Here is an 11,767-nt window from a genome sequence, read left to right on the forward strand (position 1 = left end):
AAGACATACATTTTCTTTCTAACACATTTAAAGGCTTAAGTTTTGTAGTAGCAGTGTCCTTTAGTTGTTGTTGATGAGCAGATACATTCGTTCTCCAGTGGAAATCACAGAAGTCCCAGTTCTCCATCCTGTGGTGACATGGCAGCACTGCATGCACAGTAATTATGTCCATTCTTTATTATTTATTTATGGGCAGGACCTCCATTTCATGTGAAACCAGATCAGATTGTCTTCTTGGGAAATTTTATCTCATCTGCATCCGTGAATAAACAGTTGAGAAATGAGTTAAACTGAATTTCAAGTCTTTCATTGATTCCACAGACGGTTGAGTCCAGATCCTTCACATTGCCGTTGCTTCTAGTTGCCGTTCGGCCTCAGTCTTCGTTCCTGGATGTTCTTCCCAAAGTTCATGGTCAGTGTGGTGACGGCGTAAGTGGATAAGATCATGATGGTGCTCCCCACAAACTGCGACGAGGCTCCCCGCCTCGCCACAAACCTCCACCCACGCCTCTGCAGGTGGGTCTCTGGTGCCTCCACTGTCTGATTGATGGGTTCCATGGCTTTAAGTCCTGGTGTGGATTCAGATATCTTCCTCTTTCTGTTTCTTGGGACGACGGACAGTGTCTCTCGCTGAAGCTCAGTGCTTACCTTTTACCAAACATGCGTCTTTATCTACTCGGCCTTGTTTGTGCACGTCAAATCCTCAGACCTGGCTTAGTGCCAGAGTACGTCAGCTGCACCTGTGGGAGTCTGAATGAACAAGGTGTCTCCTGGCTGCAGCTCCAGACTGGAGTCAATAATAGAACTAGCAGATGTCATTCAGTCTGACCTTGCTTGTATTTCTGGACCAAGGACAGCAACAAGAGGAGATGTATTATTTAAAATACAACACACCCTCACCAAATACCACCACAAATGAAACCCCAGCCAATCTAAAGCATTCGTTTTCTAATTGTTGAACAATTAAAGTTTTAAACATTAAAATTTTTTTTTTAACAGAATGTAAAGAAATACGAAGTTATGACATTTTGTCTAAGTCCTGTGATGCAGAACCATCCACTAAAGTTAGCATGCTAGCCTGTTAGAGCCTTCCCTTCTTGTAATACCAGGTGGTACCACAGGGGGGATAGTGAGTCAACGTGGAGTTTAATATCGGCATGTTTAATGTATATGTAAAATCTAACCATGATATCATAGTCTTCACAATGCACACTCGTGCTGTGACCAGTCAGCACAGTGAAGTGTGTGGCATTAAGCGGCTAAAGCAGAGGTCTTCAACAGGGAGTTGCCGACCCCTAGGGCGTCCGCAGAGATACTGCAGGGGGGGTCACGAAATGTTTTTTCCATAAATTTAAATGTCTTTAAATACACTTTAAACATAAGTAGGGGGTCCCTGCTCCATCTCTCCATCATCTCCGTTTGGGGGTCCTTGGCCCGGAAAAGGTTGAAGACCCCTAGACTAAAGCATTCTCGACAAATGTCTTAATTGCTGGTAACTGTTCGTCCTTTAAAGTTATTTTTTCTGTTGTGTTGTACACAAATTCAACTCAGCTGCGCTCAGACAACATGCATTGCGCTATAGCTGAAGGGTGCGACTTTGCTCTCCTGTCTATCACCACATAAAGCCCCGCCCAAGCGATATGATTGGCCCTGCAGATCTTTGCAGGAACATAACCAGTTCCCAACGGAGCTACTCCAGACCAGCTTTACACCACAGAAGATTTATTAGGGAAATTGGTGTGGTTTCCAGGCTAGACTTGTGTATATGAAGTGTTTTATATACTGACTACACAAGATTTTCCTTGTAATTCTTCAGATAACACCCTTAATAATAAAATTTCTACTGGTTAACAAAATTGTATTTGTGGTCAGTTAGTTTTCGATGTAAATACAATCAGACACATTTCACTCCCAGATTTAAGTGCCACAAGTAAATGTGCTACTTGCAGTTATGTACCCATGTGACTCATTGGATTTTTACATTTTTATATTTTTATGAATCTTAAAAAAATGTTTATGCTTTGCTTTTGTGCATAAAAAGACAGAAAAATCAATTTAACATAAAATCTTTTGCATATTTTTTGTGCGTAGATTATCTTTGTGCATATTCACAGCACAGAAATCCCTGTCTGGACAAAGCGAGACACTACACATATAAAGGCTAAATCTCTGAGTCACGATCAGACTCAATATTTGACATTAAGGAGGGGAAGTGGAGAGACGCAAACAAGAGATGAATCTCGATGCTGGAGCTGTGTGGGTGCACCTTTGGGAAGATGTATCGCATGGCAGACGCTCCGACAGATTCATGTTTGTATTACAAGCACCGGCTCTGCGGCTGTAGATGGATGGCTGTGGAAAGTCTTGACAAACAGCAATGTTTGCCCCATAAGTTCTGAAATGACACCGGCGGGAGCAGGTCAATGGAAGACACACATTTTGTTGTCCATTTCTGTCCTCAGGCTTTGCTGCGGGATTTATTTGCCATATTTATTTAAACCATTGCACATGGAACTTGATCAGTCTGCTTCAACCTTGTGTTTGGTTGCTTTTTAAGACCCAAACGCAACAGCATGAGCATTTTGGTCCACATGTAAGAGGTCGTCAAGGGTTACATCAGTCTGAGCTCAAAGCTGCAGCTGTAAACTGCTTTTAGGATGCTCATGTGTACTCATCTAGGACTCTTTGCGTCTCTGTAATAGGCTTAACTGTGTGTTTGCGTGTATGTGTGTGTCTTTTCATCAGCCGTCTGAGCGCCAAAAAGGCCCTGGTGAAGTCTTTGCCAGTGTTGCTTTGAAGCTTCGCCCATTAACATTCACACTGCATAAAACAATAACACTCACATATGAAAAATGCCTAGGCTTTAATCAAGACATCATCTGCTGCCGTGAAAGCACTTTACTCCGATAACATCTGCTATTGTTCTTTCCCCCAGCTCTTTGTTGACGGCTCCGTCTCTCTGTTGCTTTAGTAATGGATATTATAACAAAGTTCCCGTCATTTGTTCCTCCTTTTCCCCTCTCTTTGGTTTATCTTACCGATTTTCCCCAGATCGACTGATTCTGTATAAAGGAGGAAGATAAAACTCAGTGTCAGTGTTGTTTACATTACCCTAAGAAGACCTCTTTTAGAAACACAAACCAGACATAAAAAAAGCATGAGTATACAGCTTATTCATTTAAAATAAATGTGAGATGAGAGAAATGTGTACTTCTCAAGTACAAGTTCCTTAAAAATATTCTTTCATCATTTTATTAATTATAAACAATGGCCTGATTTATGTAAGATTTCAAACTAAATCAAATTTAATACGGAGTTCCACAGGGCTTGATTCCGGGTCCTCTTTTGTTTTACCTCTACATGTTTCTGCAAGGTCATAGCTGTCGTTATTATTCCCACAATATTCTCACTGACTTTCTTTAGTGATATTTCAACTAATTATACTTCCATCAGCCTCGGCTTGTGATCGTTCTACCTCTACGTCAATTAAAATTTTAAATCAAAGCAGGAATCTGGACACAGTCAGCAACCACATTAAGTACCTGAATTAATTAACTGATTACACTCACTTGCCAGTTCATAAAAATGAATGCATTCTAATATAACAGTTTTGCAATAAATCTTAGCTTGATGAATGTTATGGTATTAAGCATTTGTTTAAAATAACTGGGAGACCTTTTGATTAAACCGTTTTTTTGATTTTTATGGAGTATTGTGTTGTGTTGTCTTGTAGTAACACATGTTTCTATTATTTTGCCATTGTAGTCAGTGTCAGTCTGTTAGTCAGTCCAGATTAACAGCACCCCAAACTACATCCCCCCAAAACGACGCTTTTTCAACATAAACTGGAGAGAATAGTAGTAATGAAGGAGGATTTGCATGCTAGATGCTAATATCTGATCTGTTAAGTTGTTTTTCATTTCGTGCATGCACTGCATGATGATTTGTTCGTCTGTGTGTTTCGGCCGCAATTAACGGATCAAACCTGTTACGGGTACTTTTGTCAGAGGCAGCAGCGTGTGATGCAGTATGATGTGGGTTTAGAGGCGACCTGCTGGGTAGGGCCTTTAGGCTGCCAGCAGGAGAGACACTTCCTGATCCAGAGTGAGACACCGTGGCAATCAGGATTACCCAAAATGCCTGCTGCCACTGTCTAGGCTTTTAATTGGTGACGTCAGTCCGTGGGTGTGTGTAATTAAAGACTGGGCCACAAAAAAAAAAAAAAAAAAGGAGGGATGGAGAGGAAAACATGAATGGGATGGAAACAGTTTTATCCTTACCACAGCTGTCACACATATGCTTTAGAGAAAGAAAGGAAAGAAGAAAAACAAGATAAAGACGGACTTGGGAATGTTTATCAAACCAGCTGACATGTTGGCTTTAGCCTCATTAAAGTAATCGTGTTTGGTCTGGTTTTTATTAAGTACAGGGCCACTCTTTAATGCTGTTTGGTTTGTTGGTGTCTGGGTTAAAACTTGAAGGTTAAAGATTGGAATTAGACATTTCCTTAAGGTGGTAGGAAATGCATTAACTGAATAGAAGATCCCTTCAAAGGTAGAAACACCAGCATATGTGTGTGTGTGTGTGTGTGTGTGTGTTTAATTCTGACCGTTACATGAACTGTGATCGTCTTACGGATTAAGTTGTGCTCGCTCTAATTCATCTGCTGCCGGAAGCGACGTGCACATTTGAATGAATGTCTGACCTAACCTGGTGGCATTATTTCCACAAGAGATCACTGAAGCACAAATAAAATCATCCACAAAATAAAACAGATCAAAAACGCTCTGTAATTCCAGATCATTGGCTTTTATATATCAACCAAAAAAGAAAGAATAGGGTTTTTTTTTATGTGTGTGTGCAACGTTAGAATAAAAATAAACTGCATAACTGATTTTAATTCTGTTGATGTCGCTGTTTTTACACCATGCAACATAAAACACTGTGCAGCGTCTCTGCTGCAGTACCTCGTCCCGCCACAAGGAGTCATAGTGTTGATGTACTGTGAGGTGAAAGGAGACGTAACCATCAGGGGACCATGGAGCTGCACATTATCCATGCTGTAAAACCTCTGGAGAAACGTAGAGCAAACAACTGTTAAAACCACTGCTCAAATAAAATGATCATGTGGCTGCAAAAGGAGAACACATAGTACGTGTTAGAAGAGAAACATCTCAACATTTTAACATCCTTATGTGGTAATATTATGTTTCTTGTGGTTGTTGAGAGGAGTGAACAGAATATAAACCTGCACTAAAATCACCTATCAAGTGTAATTGTAGTAACACGTAGCTGGTTGCGTCTTAATCCCACTTGATAAATGGAGCTTCATGTTCCTATGAGGTACTGCCCTGCTTTAAGCTCAAACACAGCCACCAATAAATCATGCATTGAGTCATCATGCATTAGTTAAGCTTTGCTAACATTTGCATTTTATATGAAGTCATACTGATATCTTCTTTGACAGCCTCGGTCAAAAGGCAGGACAACTACTACTACAGCTGTACAGTCGTAGTACAGTCATAGTACGTTGCTGCAAAGTGATATGGAGATATCAGGTATAGTATCAGTATTTGGACATGCTTACTTGTAGGCATGTGAAGGATCTCAGTCATCCAGGTCAGAGTATATCCAAAAAAGAACAACAAGCTGAAACAAGGACAACTGTACCTGTCGAGTTTCTTGAAGACGTTTCATCCAAGTGGCTTCTTTAGTTCTAAAAGACTAGTGGGGATTTGGGGAACATCTGTTGGTGTTGCGCATCAGAAAAGTGCATGACTAAGATCTGTTAACGACCAGATATGTATCTTTAGTTGGAGGAAACAGTTGCATCCTAAGATGCTGGGAAGCCTTTTTGGATATACTATGACCTGAATGACTGAGAACCTTTACATGAGACACATTGCCCAACTCTTTGGGATAATCACTCTTCTGTGCAGGAGTATGAGAGGACACTGAGGAAGCTTGCAGATTACAGGTTCAACATACACCGATCAGGCATAACATTATGACCTATGTCCTAATATATTGTAGGTCTCCCTTGTGCCTCCAAAACAGTTGTGACTCATCAGAGAATGGACATGGACCTTCTGAGAGTGTCCTGTGGTGTCTGGCAACAGGATGTTGTTAGTTGGGGGGGCCTTTGAGGAGAGGGGGCCTCTGTGAATCATCCATCAGATACTTGATCAGTTTGGGATCTAGTGAATTTGGAGGCCAGGTCAACACCTTGTGCTGTTCTTCATATTTTTTTTTTACTTGTTCCTAAAGGTTTTTTTTTTGTGTCTGTGTGTGTCTGTGTCAGGCTGCATCCTGCTGGGGATGGCTGCTGTGTGGTCTGGTCTAGGTGGGTGCTACATGTCTAAGTACCATCCACACGAATGAATGTCAGGTCCAAAATTTTTCCAGCAGAACAATGTATTGTCATGAGATGGTCAATCAATGTTATTTACTTCTCCAGTGGCAGTGGTTTTAATGTTGTGGCTGATCTGTGTTTGTTTGTGTCTGGTTGTTGCGGACCCTACTCATGCAAGTTTCTGATGTGCAACATCTCCAGATGTGCCACCAGATGTGTTTATACCCCAACTCACCACCAGTCTTTTAGAAATTAAGATGAGATGTCTTCAAGAAACTCTACAAACCCAGTTGCCATCAGCTTTCTATTCTTTTTTTGGATATCCTTACTAGTAGTGCGGCTCAGCAGCTGTACCGTTTGTTTTTCAGTGATGCTGCAGCTGGATCAGAGAGGAGGCCATGATCTGGAAAGCTTTGCTGCTCCCATCTGCTCCCGTGCTGCGTGTGATGGACGGATAGATACCGTCACCATGTGTGTCATTTCTTCCTCAGGGCTGGGGGACTGGAAAACCTCAGTCACATAGCTGAACAATTAGCGAGGGACAAACCTTGTGCTGTTTCTCCACCATATCATTTTGGTTTCATTTCAAAAACACTACAGAACTTCAGGGGTTTTCAGACCTGTAGAATAGAAACTGAAAGACATTTAGAAGACATGTTGCTTTTGAAAATCAGCAGGAGAACGGGACAATCTATAAACTCTAATTTCATGATGATGTCAATCGGCTTTAAGGACAGATGTGATTAGATTTACTTGTAATTTAACTACTGGGCTAATTAGGATGGTCCGTCCTTCCGCTTTTGCAGTAATGAGCAAAACAGCAACACAGGCCCTTGTTCCAAATAAATCTGAGCAGCTGTTACTCTCCAAACTCAAAGGGATTACAAAATCATTACGTAAGAGGATATGAGTGGCATCATGTCAGGCTCTGAGCACCGGCGGTTTACTACAACGACCATAACGACAAAATCATGAAACTCGGCGAAGCTCATCTCCCCGGCCGAACTTTCACCTCCTACTGCCGGTGCCACAGTCGGGATCAATACCCTCTTTTGCCCACAATCTGCCGACAGACTCCAGTGCAGCACGAGGAGCGTTCAAAGCTGTGACAGAGAGAAAACAAAGCTTTGTGTGAGTTTGGTCTGTTTGTCAGGGTTTTTACGCAGCATACAAGCTGCAGAGCAAACCTCTGCCATCAGCACTGAGACGATCTGGCTCTTTGACTGCCAGCCAGACGGCACTGACAGCTCCATTTAATCTAACAAATAACAGCCTGCTTACTGGGGCTGTTTTTTTTTTTTTCTGACTGCATCTCTGAGCTCATTCACAGCAGTGAAAAAATGGGGTTTTCAGGTTTTGCCGTTTAGACATTTGATCGAGACACCAAGAAAAAAGGAATAAAAAAGCTCCAATAGATACTAGTTTTGTCATTTTTGCAAAATTAAACTAAAGCAGTTGCTAGTACCAAATAATGCGTATTTGCTATACATTAACAGAAATACAACAGTGCTGTACCCTGTCTTCTGCATTTGGACGCAGGACTAACCCTATCGCAGGACAGGACAGAGGACACATTATAGCTTCCTAGCAAAACACCCGAGACAGAATCTTTTTGCAGCTTAATTCACGCCGGTAAATGCTGACAAGTATGTCCATACATCCATCATGTTTCAAATAGCATAACCAACATGGATCCTCTTAGAAAGAGTGGATTTAGTCCAACCAGAGAGAAACCATCGGATCAAGGGTTTACATGATTATAAGACTCAATCCCATTTAAAAATTCCCCTCTGATTGGGTCACTCTGTTCTGATTTAAGTGTTTACGTGAGACTTTTTTATTTTTATTTTATTCTGAGTCCATGTAAACGCAGCACCTGACTGGAAGAGGGAGCCATGAAACTGATGTACCCCCCTGTAAGATTACTAAACAACCACCTCCCTCTAGACTGAAGCTTGGTTTATACTCCTGTAATCGCTGTGTACAGAGTGTACACCAGGGAAAACCTTTATACCCGTGCACTGGTGTGTCAGCATTGTTCTGTTTGGGGTGTAAAAGCGTTGCACGTAGAGCTGACTGTAAAAAGGGTTGAGAAACTGTAAATCCTTGAAAAGATAATGAATCACCAAAGCTATTATGGTTCATCCTGAGGAGGACATTAATGTGTGAACTATTGACAATATAGGGATGGATGATGGAACAGCTCCTCATAAGTGAAGCCGAAGCAAGTAGAGCTCCCCCTGGTGTCTATCCGCAGTATAGGTCATAAGCTCCACCTCCTCCATGTTAGTGGATGGGACTTGGACCAAACTAAAACACTAAAATACACGTCGAAATTTTTTATTTCAGGGATGGTTTCTGTAATTTTAGGCAGTTAATATAATGTTGATGTATGTTCAAATGTCAATTTTTGGATAAGTTTCTTGTTAGTTCCAGAAACAGGATGTGGCATAATGGCGACTACCAGTTGCCATGCCAACCGCTCTGTAAAGTGTCCTGTGGGTCCTTGAGAGTTGTAAAAAAAAAATGAAAAAGTAAGTACAGTGTATAATTCAACATGTCTGGTTAACTGATGGAGGTAGAGCAGAGTTTAGTATTAATTAAATGAAAATGCTAGTGAGTCTGGAGGAAGTGATGGCAAATAACATCAGTTTGACCAATAAAAGGAAGTGGGGACACATTGTCCATATTTATACAGTCTATGGTGTGAACCAAATTTTATTTCAATCTTTTCGATGAATACTGTTTGTGCTTTTTCATTTCACAAAAACACTCAATGGGCTCAGTGTGAATTCAGGTTTGACAGACTGGTTTACATGTTGAGTAGAAAGATTAGATAATAATAAATAATTAAGTCTTCTCCTGTTAAAAAATTACGACTGCATCCCTGCAGCAATTTCCTTTTGGACGTGCCAGCGTAGGCCGGCCTTGGATTCTTGGACGCTCCGTCGCAGATCTCTTGCTGCGTCTGGCGCTGATGAGGTCAGTGCCGTGTGGGCAGCTCGGACCATATGTTACATAAAAACTGTGTGAAAGTCCTAATCCCCAACAAGGCGTTACACAATGACTCCAAGTCTCTCTAAGACAGACTGACTGAGGATCATAAATGTCAAGTAGATGAGTTTAACCTCACACGAGTCGGCCATTTTAATAAACAATAGCACAAAAGCTCAGTCTAATCAGCCTTAACAACTGTATCCAAATGTCTTTTATTTTGAAAGTATTTTGGAGTACCAATAGTGCTACTGCTGTTACTCGCCGTTATAGCTTCATTGCATAAAGGTCTATGAGTGTGCCATAAATTAATAATTCACCCTATCTTAGAGCCTCTGTTAAGGTGGTTTTAACATCTTGGAACTTTTATTTTGAAAGTCCTTGAAAGAATCCTGTTAACTTCCTGGAAGAGGCTTGGGGCTTTTTATTTTAAAAGCAGCACAAAGTCCAAGTTCCTCCTCTATAATCCCTGTTAATGTTTTGTAGCTTTTTGTTCAATTCCCAGTTAGCACATAGCTTCTGGAAGCTTTTCTTTTGAAAGTATTTTGGTGCACCAACACTGCTTTTGCTTTTGTTTGCAGTTATAGTTTTATTACATGAATGTCGGTGAGTGTGCTTTAAAACCCAGCATCTGTTAAAGCCTCTCTTAAGGTGGTTTTAACATCTTAAACATTTTTTACTTTGAAAGTACTAACAAGAGTCCTATTAACTTCCTGAAAGACACTGGGGACCTGTATGATCCCTATTAAGGACTTTTTGTTCAGATGCCAGCTAGTATAGAACTTATTGGAACTTTTATTTTGAAATTCTTTAGTCCCCATTTGACATGTTCAGTGTAATGTCCTCAGTAGCCATATAAGTAGTATAGTGTGTATCTGTGTGTGTGTTAGCAGCGAGCTATAAATACATTGTTTACATCGTTATAAGCAGGTGTGGTGAAAAGGACACACAATAGTAGACATAATACATTGCTTATGGACATGATGGTGTGTCTTTGTGTGTTTTCTGTTTTTGTCTTTGTGCATGTGCATGTGGAGTGCACATAACTTATGTTGTTGTTTTTTTCTCAAAACTGCAACTACAGACTTTATACATTTTATTTGCCAGTTTATTAGGCACACTAGTGACAATGAATGCACTAAATCTTACTCTCATCAAGGTTCTGGTGTTCAGCATTTATTCAAAATAACAGAGAGAGCTGCTGATTCAACTGTGTATCTGTTTTGAAGGCTGTTTGGAGGTTTGCTGACCTGGAAGCCAGACCGACCACAAAATGTTTGCTGCAGAAAGTTGTAATTTAAATAATTGTGTGGGCCAGTGGCGTGGTGGTTAGCGCTGACAGCAAGAAGGTTCCAGGTTCGACTGGACCTTTCTGTGTGGAGTTTGCATGTTCTCCCTGTGTCTGCGTGTTTTCTCTCTGGGTACTCTAGCTTCCTCCCACTGTCCAAAGACATGCTAGTTAGGTTAATTGATGATTCTAAATTAGCCGTAGGTGTAAATGTGAATGCTTGTCTTGTCTGTTAGCCCTGTGAAAGACTGGAGACCTGTCCAGGGTTTACCCACCTCTCGCCCGATGACAGCTGGGATAGGCTCCAGCCACCCCACCCCCACCCCGCGATCCTTCACAGGACAAGCGGTTTCACTAGTGTACTTAATGAACTGTATACTGTAATTTAAACATGGACTCCCTCTGCAAGACAGGAGTAGCAGACCAGGAAATAAGCATGAAGACATTCCTGCGGGGACTGATATTGCACCAGCCAACTCAGCTTTTGTTCTATTGTGTGTATTAAATTATTATTTTTGGGGCTTTATAAATGAAATTGACTTGATCTTTAGCCAGGCTAACTTATCCCTACACTTCCAGTCTTTATGCTAAGCTAGGCTAATTGGCAACCGTGTAGACAATAAACAAACAAAAAATAAATCAGACATTCATAAAAAAGTTTAAACAATTATTTAAGTCATGTTCTACTTTATGTAAATAAAAAAAATAAATGTGGGATTAATTGACAAATTCCATAACTCTATATTCTGGATGTTTTTCAGTCTTCTGTCGCTGTCTGTGGTGCTGAATACGTGTCTAACATTTTATTTCTCTTTATACACGTCCATGCTGCTGTTTTTGCACACTATCAATATTTAGGATTTTTAAAAATGGATTAATTGCCTCTTCAGTCTAATTGGCTGCAACCTCTGTGGAGGCTCTTTGTATCTTCTGCAGGGGGGGTTGGATGCTCCTCCGCTCCATTCATGTGAGGAGAGCCACTTCGCTGCGTGCGTAAAGGAGGAGGGGCGAGAGGGAATCCCAGGAAGGGGTTACAAATATCGCGTTGTCCATGATCCACTTCATAGGAAGTGAAGGTGGAGGAGCAGCGACTGGAATGAATGAAGCGGATGAGAGTTTGAGTTTGTGTTTTA

The sequence above is a fragment of the Chelon labrosus genome (assembly GCF_963514085.1).
Source record: "Chelon labrosus genome assembly, chromosome: 21".
NCBI lineage: Eukaryota > Metazoa > Chordata > Actinopteri > Mugiliformes > Mugilidae > Chelon > Chelon labrosus.